A 14,483-nucleotide genomic window follows, 5' to 3' on the forward strand; every position below is an offset into this window, starting at 1 on the left:
CTTTGTCTCTTTAGTGTCGCTTCACATTGCCCCCTTTTTTTAATCGTCACGGTCTCTGAACATGAGACACACTGGTTTTAAACTGCCCGAGGGAAGAATTAACATTTAAGAGTCCACGCTTCGTTAGAGGCTTTGGTCTCTCTGGTCTCTTTGACCACTTTTCTCTTTTTGGAGAACGTCATGTGAAATAACTTCTCTGACTCGCGTACTATTTCTCCAACTATTCGCCCCGTCTCTCCCGTGTGTGTAAATCTCACTCGAGTCGGGATGTTAATCAGAATACACATATTTGATTGGCTGAGTAGCATCACGTGAGATGATTGGTCGCTGTGTTTCCTGCAACGCTGAACAAGTTCCGTAAAGGCCGGAAAAGCTGCGCCGTTTAAAATAGAAGCGCTCTGTCACAATTAAATAATTCTCAATTATCTATCGTGGGTCCGGATACAACGGCATCTGGGTCTGGACCACGGTCTGCCTATTAGTGACCCCTGGCCTAGTTGTTCACATTACCATTATTTTCTGTGCACTTTAATGACTTCTTCTCCATGTGGGTTTGTTGGCTAGCTTTAATTTTGGCTGGTTGAAGTTAAAAAAACAACATATGTACCCGAAAAATATCACAGCAGTGTACGTGACTCATCTTCCTCATCGTAATCTCTGTAGCCTTGTATTTGCCCTAAAAGTACTTTTACAATGAGAGAAAGTTGACAATCCTGAGAGAAATTTATGATGATGCAGAATAATTATGACCACTTTAATTTTGGTTCACAAAAGCTTTCAAAAAAAGAAAGCTTGCTGGCGCATCACAGTGTGCAATTTGAGGTGGAACATCAGAGCATGCTCACGGTTCATTTAACATTGCTCATTGTATATAATGCACATGTATATAATCATATGCTTGGAATATGTAACATATGCTCTGACCGTTTGATAGGCTATTAAATAGCCCACTGTGCTACTTTGGATGCTATAGAATTGGAAGGCAGAATATTTCTTTATGTACCACAGGTACATGACAACAAGGACTACAGTCTCGTCGTTGCTGTGAATTTCATTGTTAATTAACATATATGTTTAAATGGACAGCAACAATCTCTCGAACCTCCATTCAAAGGGAGAATACAACTAAGCAAACAAACAACTTAATGACCTACCTTTGTGACTGCCAGCTCTCCAACTGTTACACTTTTCACCTTTTTCATGTCTTCGCAGGTCTGAGTCATGTTGACACCTTTTGTATAGTGTGTATGTAGTTAGGTTTTTCTGCCAACGGAAGGCAGAAAAGTGGAAGTGTTTTTCCTTGCTGGTCATCTTTGTATGTTACTTTTTCTGCTGTCTGCCACAGTCTAATTTTCAAAACCATGGAGAATTTTAATTGGTAAAAACACATTTCCCTTTTGCAAGACAGGTACTGTTCCATCACGTCACATTGCGGATCGAAGAGAACATGAAGTCCAATAACATTTTGAGGGTTTTCAACCCAAGCGGCTGAAAGGACAACCGTAAATGTACTGCAGATGGTTTTCAGAACATCTGGAGTAAAAGGGAACTGCAGCATTTAGCTGTGAAGAAAAGCTAATGTTTTTCCAAACATCATATCAGCGGTGTCTTCACATTCAGCGTATTCTTTGCAGCTGAACAAAATGAAATAGAAATGTGCATTCATCAAACATTTATACAACAAAAAGCACTAATGGCAGTGAAAAATACAGAAAATATTGAACACAAGATATTCTATGTTTAAATGTTTCTTTTTAAACCTACATGTGGATGTTTTATGTAAAAGAAAAACTGCTGAAATTTGTACTACTGAATCAATTGCTTTATTTTCGTTTGTTAGTTTGTTGTTTGGCAGGAAATTATCAATATGCCATGTATGTAGATGTCCACAGTTAATGGTTCAGGAATTTGTGTTTGTGATTTTATTGTTATTTTGCAGTTGCAGGTGAATGTTTGACACCATGACATCCCTATCTTATGATAAAATACATCAGATTCAAATTTCACTTAATTCTAAGCATTGGGTTTGACTGTTCGGACTTAGAATTACTTTTTTCTGGAAATATAAAAAGGCACTGATTGAGCTATAACAACTGCTTAGATTCTTAACATACCATTGGGAAAAAAGAGCATTTCCACCACAACCTACCTTCAAAGACAATGGAGAATGGGCATACATATAATATGTCTGTCCTGGGAGAGGGATCTCTCCTCAGAAACTCCTCTTGAGATTTCCTCCTTTTTTTTTTTCTCCAGTTAAAGAGTTTTTCCTCATCCGAAGCAAGTGCCAATGGACGAAGGGTGTCATACAATGTTTGATGATTGTAAAGCCCCCTGAGGCAAATTTGTGATGTGTGGTTATTGGATTATGAATAAAATGTACTTGACTTGATTAACACACCAGATTTCATGAGACATACTGCTGCTATTCCTGATAAGAAAAAGCAGAGCAGCAAACACAAAACACAGTACATACAGAATAATAATGGGGAGAGCTGCTGTGTAGAAACCTTTCCATACTAGCACAAGGCATATTTTGCTCTTGATGGCACAGAAAGTATGATGCTCCAGACAAGCGACCTGTGGGATTAACAAGGTAGCAAACAGGCTTTTGTGTAGCTGGAGGGAGAGAACACTCTAATCCGATGGGTCGAAGCAGCAGAGAGACCAATACGAACACAGGAATCCATAACTATATGAAGAAATAGGTTTGTTTTTCCATACCCTCCAAAAGAATATCAAGCTTCCATTTAATAACTTGAATTCATGTTTTTTTTTTCAACTGTTGCCATGGTTACGGTTATGGTTATGTTTTAGGTGAATACCATTCTTGGTTAAAGGGGCATTCCTGATGGTTGAAGGAAACTGCGATAATTTCAAAGCTGCTATGATTGATATATTATTATTAACAATGACTTACATGACTAGTGCAGATCTCCCACAGCAAGAGCCACTGCTGTATTGTTTGATTGAATGAACACAACCCCCCCCCCCCCGTCTAGAGCTCTTGTGTATCAAATGTGTTTTTCATTCTCAAGTCTCACACAGCAGATACGCTCTCTCATTTTAATCAATACACTGGCCCTGGCCAGGTGTGTGTCTCAGCTCCGACCTACGGGCACAACCGTGACTTCACAGCAATTGTTTTAGGCTTCAAGTCTATTTCTTCGACAATACAAGTGGAAACGGCAGGTTGATGCCCAATAATAAGGTACGGAACAATTACTTTTGCGAAACACATTTGCAAAATATCCCTGGAACATAATTGAGATCCTGGTTCCTGCTGTGGAAACACAAGGAGATTCTTAAATTGTTCCTATTCCCAGAAAGCATATTTGCAGACAAGGTGCCTCTGCCTCCATGATCATGCTGGGCCTTTCAATGATTTTGGTATGAGGTTTGATGAAAAGTGTAGACATGCTTGGAGTCAATTGTGAGCCAGTTTAATAAATAGTCACTGAGTTTCTGACAGAGAACATTTGGCCTGTGGATGCAAAGTGAGCAAAGGCTAAACAACATTTATCTTCCCTCAGTCAACAACGTTTATGGATTGTGTACAGACATTCAGAGCAATTAGAAAATGGATCATACTGCTCTCATGATCCCTGAGTTTTTTCTCAAAGCCAACATGTGGTTGTCATTTTTTTGTTTTGTTTACTACTGAATGAAGTGCCATGAAATTGGGCACAGACATTCATTTCCCCAGAGAATGAAATGTAATAACTCTGGTTAAAATCGACTTTCCATTGAGCAACATCATCAGGTTACATTTTCACTTCATCCAATGCTTTGATGTTTGACCATACACTAACGAAACTGATGAAATTCCTATCAGCCTCAGCTGTACTTGCTACTAGTAAACGCCTGCATGGAAACACACTTAACAAAAAACATTAAACACGGTAGCAGGGGTAATTATGAATCCCACTGCCTTTCTTGGCAAGACCCGCCCTGCATAGCTTGCTGGAACAGGTTAGGCATTGACCTGATTGAACAAATCGGGTTACCGATAACTCAGCATGAGAGTGAAGAACAGCGGTGGGATTCATAACAATGCTGTTAACCAGGGTAAGACGCCCTCTTTAAGAACATTATCTATTTTTTTGGAAATATTTATACACTATATTTACACAAGAACTATGCTCAAGTAAACACATTAATATGGTTACTATATCGTCACAGACAACTTTGTTATTAGAAAACAAAATGTAAAATCTTGCAACGGGGAAGTTTTTTTTTATTTTGACATTGCTCTTACTTGAACTGCAACATAAATGGTACCTAATGCACCCCTTAAATAACAATGCATTTATTTATAGCTATTATGTTGTTGTGTATACTTTCTCATTAGCATTGATGCCAATGGGAGGGGCCTGAGCAATATATCAGGAGGGGGGAGTGGTCGGTCCAGATTTACAGAGGCACAACATAAAATTTGGCATTTGGAGCCAGCAAATATTAGCCCTACTGAATATATATAAATAACTTACTTTTAGTCTAAGGTCTAGAGAAAGCCTTTGGTTCTCCCCCGTCCTGAAGAAGCTGCGCTTCTGGGCTCCTGTATTATACGCAAGTTTGCCTTGGTTTTAATTCAAGTACAGAACAAAACTCTGTTATACTGCTCTTACTTTATAATTCTAGGTGAATCATTGAAACTCACTCAACCTGACAATCAGCTTGAAACTTTTAAAACCTTTCTGTCAATGATGTAAGCCCTTGAGTAGAAGGTAATGTGGATAATACAAAATAGGCACAGTTTTTGAGCAGACAAAGGACTTCTGACCAGCTGTGTCAACAGAATGCCAGTTACAAAACATCACTTAAGCAGGAGTTGCATACTAAAGGAGGGATGATGGGACATAAGTACACTGGGTTCTCGGCATGAGTCATTCTTCATTTGATTAAGCAAGCACTGACTTACAGTATGGCCATTATGAAAATGCCACGACTTATTTTTATAGCTTTTTAAAGATGAAAAAAAAGGACTTACAGTACGACATAATTTGAACACATTATCTGCATTTTGCCCCTATTTTCCTCTACACTGGTTCTCAACATCACCAGTGGGGACATGATTCCTCACTAACGCCATTTGTGAACACTCGATGGTTACAGCCAGCTAAACACAAAGATAGTTTGGGCTTCTGTGGTGGTGGACGAGTGCTTTTACCTTTGCACCACCTTTGCGTACCCCCAAATTTTGAAATGATTCTGACAAAATTATAATTTCAAGTGTTTATATCTGGCATTTTTCGAAAGGTTATACTGAAGACGTGTCTACTGCCACTTTCAACATAATTTCATGGTGCGGAGAGCTTCACTGACTCCAATATGAACACTTTTAACCCAGTCCGTGGGACCTGGTATTGTCTCTTACTGACATTAAACAGAGTTTGCTACTAAATGTTTGATGATAATTTGATTAAAGTTGCAAATACCATTGCTGATGATGTCATTCTGGTGCTTAAGAAAGTCAAGTGTTTCTCCATCATTGAGTTGTGATCGATCAATCATTGGAAGTGGTAACTGGGTTTACTTTATAACTCATGTTAACAGCGGTGTTGTGTTTTTTCTGTACTGTATCACACTAATGCTCCTTTTATTTGAACTATATAACATAACTATAAGAACATAACTATAAGTAACATAACTATTTGACTGAGAAATATTACCTCTTTCATTCCTTTAGTGAAAAAGACAGAGTGCATGAGCACTCTGTCTATGCTATGAGCATTTTGGGTCTTTCAATGATTTTGAAATGATTTCAGTACGAGGTTTAATTAAAGATGTACATGCTGGGAATACTGCTAATGGCGAGGCAGTTTTATGAATAGCATCTGACTGAGAGTGTCTGAATAAGAAGATGTAGCCTTGTATATTCAGCAGCACCTTGCTTACTTACTATAAGCAAACAATACAAAATGATGGTTCCATGTAAACTGTGATTGATCAGCTTGTGTTTCTTGTGTTTTCTTCTGCAATTTTCCGGTTAGAGTGAAGAAGTCATCAAGGAAGTCAAAGAAAGGCTCAGTTATTGTCTTCTATTCACGAACATTCATTTAGCAAAGCCATTGCAAAAGCACAACAATCATTTGCATCGTCGCTCTATATGATGAAGAAGAGAATGAAAACACATGTACTCTGGCGTATATAACACTATAACTGTAGCTGAATGATAGTCTCCCACAGGAAAAATCAACTAACAGCAATGATGTTATGCCATTAAGACATTTCGTTCCTCCTTAAATTTGAAAGATTGCAGTGCAAAGCGGAAGGGTACAGGCTGTGCTGCATAAACCACCCTTGGGGTCTTGGCCTAACCTTTTCCAGGAGCCCCGTTCCATGATGCATGCAATCTCTTACTGTCTCGGCAGCATGTTTGGTCAGGATTAAATACAAATCTCATAAAAGCAGACCTACAAAGTTACCCAAGTTAGCAAACCCAACCAACTTTTCACCAAGAACTTTTTGACAATTAAACACATCTGTGAACAGATCCAGCACAGATCCAAAGACAACTATGAGAAAAGGAAACTTAAAGTCAGATTTTTGGCCATGCTAGCTGTGTGGCTGAAATGTGTCAACAACTTTGACATGGATTTCCATGAAATTTTGTACGGACATTCATGGCAATCAGACAATGAATCCAACTCGTTCTCATCCCAAACACTTTGCTTGCACTTTAATTAGGGTTTAGGCAATAAAAGCACTTAGTTAAGTTTCGGAGAAACATCATGGTTGGGCTTAAAATAAGTACGCAAACTAAGTAAAATGTTAACAATGCGACCGAATGTAGCATGGATAAGTTTAAGATAAACGTCAACATACCTGCCACAGGTTTTAAGTTACAGTAGCATTCACCATAAACCAGGAAGTGGTAGGACCCCAGACAACAAGAGCTGCCTGTGACTATGCCTGTGTTCATATGTCCCGTTATGTGGGTGGAGAGTTAAATTCAATCATTGGTTACACCAGCCCTTCTCACCAGTCCCTGGTGGCTACAATATTTATGGAAAACACATAACTTAAAAATACCTCAACCCCTAACCCCCAAAACAGCAGTCTTGAAAACCAGTCTCCTGGATGTAAGCCCTGTGTTTCAACCCATCCACCTCTTTCACTTTACTCTTCATCAGGTGCTCTAACCATGTAATAATGACGCAGGTGTGTTAACATTGGCGTTAGTTGCAAGCCCAGTAAAGTAAAGGGTGCCTGCATGCGTCAGACCCCAAGCCATTGCTAATTGGTAAAATGTTGTTACAGTAGGTCATTGATGTTTTTTCCTTTAGAGTTTGTGTTTAATTAAAATTGAAGAGACGATGTATATGCATTTTAATCTCAGTCCTGCTTTGTCGCTGAGGAGAATGTTTTAGTCCTTTCAGAGCGTTCAGTGAGTTTGCAAGGTTGTGACTGTGTATAGTGCTTGTAGTTAGAGGGACATTATGTGGTTTCATAAATGCAAGAGAAAAGTGTTGCTTAGGCAATTAAAATAATAGCCAAATAATATGCCATTTTCTTCCATGACAAAAGGCCTATTATTCTTCTGTTCAAAGCTAAGTGGAGTGTAGAAAATGAAGATACATTATTAGAAAATGTACTTGTCAGGTCAAAGTTGCAACACGACTGTCAATACAAGACAAAACTCTCATTTCTCCACTATAATGGGTAAATGATTGTGGCAGGCAGTGCAGTAATTAACAGCTACACAAAAAACTGCAAACAAGTTTATAGAAGAGTTTATATTTGACTTCTGTTACTTCACAAGAAAAAGTCTTGTGAAGACATTCCCTCTGTCATGGTCTTGGTTTTTGTTTAGTTTGTTTCCCGTTTTATTTTTAAGTTTCCCGTGTTCACTTCACTTCCTGCTTTTGTATGTTTTCCCGCCTTTGTGATTGTCTGCCCCGCCCCTGATTGAATCCTCCTGTGTCTAAGCACCTGCACCTCTCCAGTATATTTAAAGCCTGTGTTCCCCTGTCTCTTGTTGGTTTGTTTGATATGATTCCTGGTATGTTCCTGTTCTGCTCTGCTATGTTCCCTGCAGTGTTCCCTGCTAAGTAAGTTTTGTTGTTTTGGATTTTTTTGTTATTAAAAAGAAAATTAAGTCATCCTTCTGCTCCCCATGTCTCTCTGCGTTTGGGTCCATCCCCTGGTACCCAAACGCGAATTATGTGGATTCGCGGGCCACATAAAATGACGTGGCGGGCCTTGAGTTTGACACGTGTGCTCTAAAGTTTGCCGTTGCTGGAAAAGATGCTAAATGCGGCTTACATACATTTAAAAGATAGTTGTGGATATGTCATGCATTACTTAGAAACAAAAGATACCCAACAATTTCTGTAGTTTTTGATGAAGAAATTAATCTTTTGAGAGACAGTGTGATGAAAAATATACAATAATTTATTCATGTTTGTTGTTGCCTTGTTTCTGTTTTGTTTCGCCTTTTGTGTTTTATTTATTGGGTGACAAAATAAAATCAGTTGAACAGAAGTCTTTTACCCAGAAAAACGCTGTTCGGGTCCCGCGTAAACGTAATGTTGTTTTGCTTATTACATAAGGTTACGTAAAAAAGACTGCTGAGGGTGGTTGTTATTGTTATAAGATTGTTATAGTTCTGACTTAAACCATGACTTTTTTCCAATCTTTTGTTGCTTAAACCTAACCAATCATTTAACGTTAACGTGACATGTCATTGTGCGTTTCCACATGTTTATATTGTACCACCAATTTAACACATTCATCCCATGATGGATCTGCTCAATCCGTAAGCGTTTTTAGACCATTTCAGTCTTCTGCACACATAATACCTGCTGTCTTATAAGACATGCCACAGTATAATAATTGAACTCCCTGGGGACTTCCACCATCTAAACCGAGTGTGTCGTCTTTTGGACACATTCTTCCCACCAAATAATCATGTGCCTCACCCCTTAACTGGGGTGAAGGTCCAGCTACCTTTTACAATTTGTTTGCTTTTTCTAGTATTTCAGTCAAACCATCCATTACCCATTTCACGAATCCTTAGCTGAAGTACTGTAACAGGAAAATAAGAAACTAAAGTGGTTGCCTTGATGAAACTGATGGATTTAAACACACTTATTTAACTCAAACGTAACACAAATTTAGTCTCCATCTGATATTGATAAGCTGTTTTCCTTATTATCAATTCTTGTCTACTGTAAAAACAGATATATATTTCAGTTTCTTTGACGTTCCCTTTGGATCTTTCACCTCTCTTCATCCTTCCTTTTTTCTTTCCCTAGCCTGAGGCCACACAGGAGTCTTCACTCTTCAAAGGCAAGAAAACAAGTTTTAGCAGATCTGAAATGAACCAAGCGAGAGGTTTGGAACAAAATATTCCTATTCTACACCGTACAAACCCAAAAATCAAGTTCATTCTGACAACAGTACAATAAGACTCGTATAATAGATTTGTTTTAAAGACGCACCAAAATTCAGCTCAACTCCCCCATTATGTCAGGATAATAAAAGTAATTTCCCATGACTTTGGGTCCGTTATCTGTTTGATTATCATGTGGAAGTAAATTTTTGTTTTCTTCAGATAGCTAGCTAGATCATTTTCCATTATTATGACATTATTTGGTAAAACGTAACAAAACACTCATGACTTCCAGATAACAATATATAAAAAGAAACCCCATGTGTACTCTTGCCTCTCTTAGATGCATGTTAGCCCAAGCACATTCAACCTGCGCATAGAGCAGTGGTTCTCAACATGGTCTGGCTGCGGGACCCACCATCACCCCTTACTGACAAGCCGCGACCCAAATCGAGGAAAATGTTCAACTTCTCAAATGTATTTAATGAAAAGATGGTGCAGTTTCAACCTGAGCTGAAAATGTCCTCTGCAGTGGTAGCAGTAGGGAGCTCTCTTGTGCAGAGAAATTGTTCCTGTAAGTCCCTGTCCCACACATGTTTCACGTAAACAAGTAAAACTGCTGTTTGTTGTCTGTAGATTCGTCCATTTGTAATAAAAGATGACCACTTGCCTAAATTCGAGCTGTGGTCTGTTGTTTGATGTCATCCGACATGTCTTCAATTCGCCTACTTATAGTGTCATTTGACAGAGGTATAGTTTTCAGTTTATCCGCTGCTGATTGAGCCAACACCTCTCTCACCATGCCCATGGCTGCAGGTAAGTAAGACACTTGTGTGATGTCCTCAGGTCTTGAAGTTGTCTTCGAAAGTACTCAACAGGTTTATCTTTGAGAGAAGGTGTTTTGTTTCCAAATGCCACTTCAGTTTTGACGGCTTTATGCTTTCTTGTGCCAGAATCTCGCCGCACAAAACACACTGAGGTTTTTGCCCTCTTTTGTCCTCAATGTAAGAAAATCCATATCTCATGTAGTCGGTGTCGTAGTTGCGTTTCGCCATGCTCAATTAGCACATGAAAACAAACTTTGCGTTGTTTTTCTATGCTGTGAAATGGCGGGTGTCTATTAGCATTACAAGGCATTAACGCCAAACACTGTCAAGGAGTGTGGATAGACGGCACTCCACTGCATAAAAAATCCCCTTCAAAATAAAAGCACATGATTTATTTATTTTTTCAGGCAAAGGCCTGCGACCCACTGAAAACGGGTCCGCGACCCACCAGTTGAGAATCACTGGCATAGAGGCAGGTAAATCATCTTGCAGCAGGATGTAATTTCATTGACAAAACTATAACTAACATGTTTTATGAAACCTGTATAACTGATGTGTATAATAAGGTCAAGATAAGGAAGTGCACATAGCTCTTAGGAAAGACAAAATGAACCTCTTGATCTGCAGGCACAGATCCACAGCTTTTACTGCAGATCATTGTTGAGAAAAACACTTTTGTCACACAGTTGCAAAAATATTGCCCTGGTAAGTATTCAAGCCGAATGCCTCCTCAAAAGAAGTATTTTGTCAAAGAAGAAGTGGGCAGTGTGTTCTCTGCATAGAGAATTGTGTGGATATGTAATCTATCTGTCAAGACTTTATAAGAAAAAATCTCAAGCACTTTCTTCAAAGATGTAATTTATGGACTTGAATACAAAGTGCTGACATTAGATGACCTCAGTGAAGGGAACAGGAGTCAGTTACCTACGTGGGGGCGACCGTGGCTCACTGGCTTAAGCGGGTTGTCTGGTAACCGCAGGGTCAACGGTTCGATCATCGACTGGGACGTGCCACGTGTCGAAGTGTCCCTGAGCAAGACACTGAACCCCTGGCTCCCCGGGCGCCTGTCATTGGCAGCCCACTGCTCCCTATATACAGGGATGGGTCAAATGCAGAGGTAAAATTTTGTGTTTGTGTATATCACAATAAAAAGGGATTCTATTTCTTGAAGGCCTATTTTCCACTTATTTCTCAATATGCACTGTTGAAGAAAATCATCATATCACCTATTTTCTGAACAGTTTATATAACTTATGTTGAACTCAATGCACTTGGGGATAAAGGCGTGCCAGACAAATTGGAATATATCATTCCAATTGATTCCAAATATTTCCCGTACATGTATCATTTGTTCTGCCAAAGTATTATCTTGAACCAGACGAGGACATCATGTATGTATGACATAATGAGGAGACCAGATGTGCTGTGTGTGTGGTTCAATCGAAGGATTTGATTGGTGGAAAGAACTACGTATCTTCTCTTCATTTAGGCCACAACATAATGGTGGTGCTTTTGCCAGAACACAAATTTTTTTTGTGCATTCTTTGTGCAGTATGAGATACAAGAATCTCAAGAAAAAAAAAGGGGGGGGGGGGGGGGGGGGGGTAACTAATTAACATATTTTGCATCTAGGAGATATATACTATATTCTAATCTATTGAGTTTGAAGGCCTACTTTCCACTTATTTCTCAATATGCACACACACACACACACACACACACACACACACGCTGCATTGGCCTGCAGTGCTCCATATTACGGCCTTTGGATACCAGGAAAATAGCATATGTTTTCCCCAAAGGCTAAACATGAGAAAAAGGCTCAATCTGGTGGAAAATAGTACAATACAATTTTAAAGTCAAGGCTCTACATGCTTTTATGCTATAATGTCAATTACTGTAGTTCTGAGACATGATGGTATTCAAGATTTAATGGGGACACATTTTCAAAGACTATTAAGCTGTCTGCATCTAAGGGCGAAGCCAAATACCTGTCCGTAATATATGGTAATTGGGCATATGTCTGCTTAAACGTCTCTGAACAAACCCCTAAATATATTTCAGCTTTAAAGCCACTGCTCTAGCTGACCCTGCATCATTTTCTCTGTAATCCTCCTTACTGATTGTCACTGGCTGTTTATACCCTGGACCGTAGCTTAAAAAAACAGACAATTAAACACCATCAGATCTAAAACTGTATGTAAAAATGTATCATACAGTATATGTCAAAAAATATCTGTAAGGTAATACTGAAAATGACGACAACTATTTAATTTGACCTTAAGTTAAAGTATTGATGGATAACATAACACAAATTTGTGCCTAAATCAATGTCCCTGACCATTTTTACTGGCATTTCTGCATGACCTAATATAATCTTGAATAGGTAAACCAGCCATTTTGAAGAGATATTTGTTTGATATATCACAACTTCATATTATGTGAGTTATTAAAAACATAAACACACGTTGAATACTTTATGAATAAGACCAAACAAACCAACCAAATTGCAGAGATAACATGCTAGCGCATTTGTTTTTATTTTCTCGTCAGTTAAACCAGGCTATTACAGCATTCATACATACATAATTCGTATAACTATAACTATACCTAATAGCGTAAATGAATGCCCTGTAATTCGTAGATAACCCACAAAATCAATTCTTATGTAATCTACATAATCATGAACAAAGAAGTATAAAGACCACGCATAAACCCACGCAGGGTGGTTTGGAAGGGAAGTGGAGTGAGTCAAACAAAAACTGATCTTTGAGCCAGGAGACTGATATTCGTGCCCCCGTGAAATGTTTATTTGTCAGCTGACTTCCGGACTTAAGTAACACCCCATCCTAAATGATTTCAACCCAATCCACGACCTTTTCCTGAACCCAACAAAATAGTTTTGTTCCTTTAAGCTCAATAGGTTGTTTACTGTGAAGTTTATTTTCAAAAGACTGTACTCATGTAACAAGACGAAAAATTGACACATGTTGCTGGACTTTCGTAAGAAAACACACGAAAAATTAGGAGTAACTTTTTCGCAAGATATCATGCGAACCATGAGGATACGTTGGTTAAACAAACAGAATGTACTCTAGTCTTTTACATTAGATTCAATGTTATAAGTATAATACAATTATGGGAACAATTTAAACACTTGGCTTCCTCATGTGGATTAAAGGTATGGTACGAATACAAATGCTAGATAAAACACTATGGAAGACATTCCGCAAATTTATTTAGTACCTTATAACATCTCCTGCGACCGTCCTGTGGGTCCTGATCCAGTCTTTGGGAGTGACTGCTCTTGTGTACGACTATAACCGCTACTATAGCTGATTGCATGCATTGATGAATAAGCCATGCTGCATAATACTTCCACATGGAAATCCACAATTAAGTGTTGATTACTTTTTTGCTGATTAATTCAAGTGTTTTGCTCCTTGGTTAGCTTTAAAGATCAAGTAGCATGATGGGAGAAAAATGAGTAAAATGAGAAGCCACAAAATGATGTGGTCCATTCGCTGTTTTGCAGATAAATGAGATGTTAATTTAGTTTTGAGAGACTATATTTATGGTTTATTAACACCTCACAGCCACATGAATACAGAATGATGTTCAAGGTCTTGTTTAGCATTTTAAAATCCTCAAACTCCCTTCTCAGTACAATACAGTCATGGACTGCAGGTATCATGAAGGCAAGAGGAACCTGGAATACCCTCTTCACAACCTCTGGTGGCCAAAATAAATACTGGCACCATTACTCCCAGTGGTTTAAGCTGCAAGTATGTCATGTTATTTACAGAAGAAGTGTGTTTTGAACATGAGGTCTTGCACTACTTGTTTTGTTTACAACTTACAGAACTTTGACTTAAATATAGGTGTTTTATTTTCTATTTAATTGATGGTCATTGCTTTCTATAAATATGTACTCCTATGTAGGAGTATACATATTTACTCCTATATTTACACCTATTGTCCACTACTTGTGTACAAAACACTCCTGTCTATTTTTTTTACCTTTATCTGTCCAACTGAGTCAGATTCCTTGTATGTGCAAACATACTTGGCTGAATAAAACTAATTCCTATTCTGAAAAGTTTTAAGTGCAAGGACAGAAAAAAAGGCTTTCAATTTAATTTCAAAGAAAAAATAAAAAAAATACCTTGCTTGATGTTGATCTAACTGTGTGTATGTGTTGTCCTTGTTATTGGTCTCCAAACAGATCACTCTCCCCAGAAACTGCATAAAGCTCAACTCAGTCCCACATTATGTGTATTCTTCAGATGTACAAGACCTAACTGCCATCAACAGTCATT

Source organism: Anarhichas minor, unplaced genomic scaffold (assembly GCF_050575085.1).
Source record: "Anarhichas minor isolate MPS153535 unplaced genomic scaffold, ASM5057508v1 ptg000014l, whole genome shotgun sequence".
Taxonomy (NCBI): domain Eukaryota; kingdom Metazoa; phylum Chordata; class Actinopteri; order Perciformes; family Anarhichadidae; genus Anarhichas; species Anarhichas minor.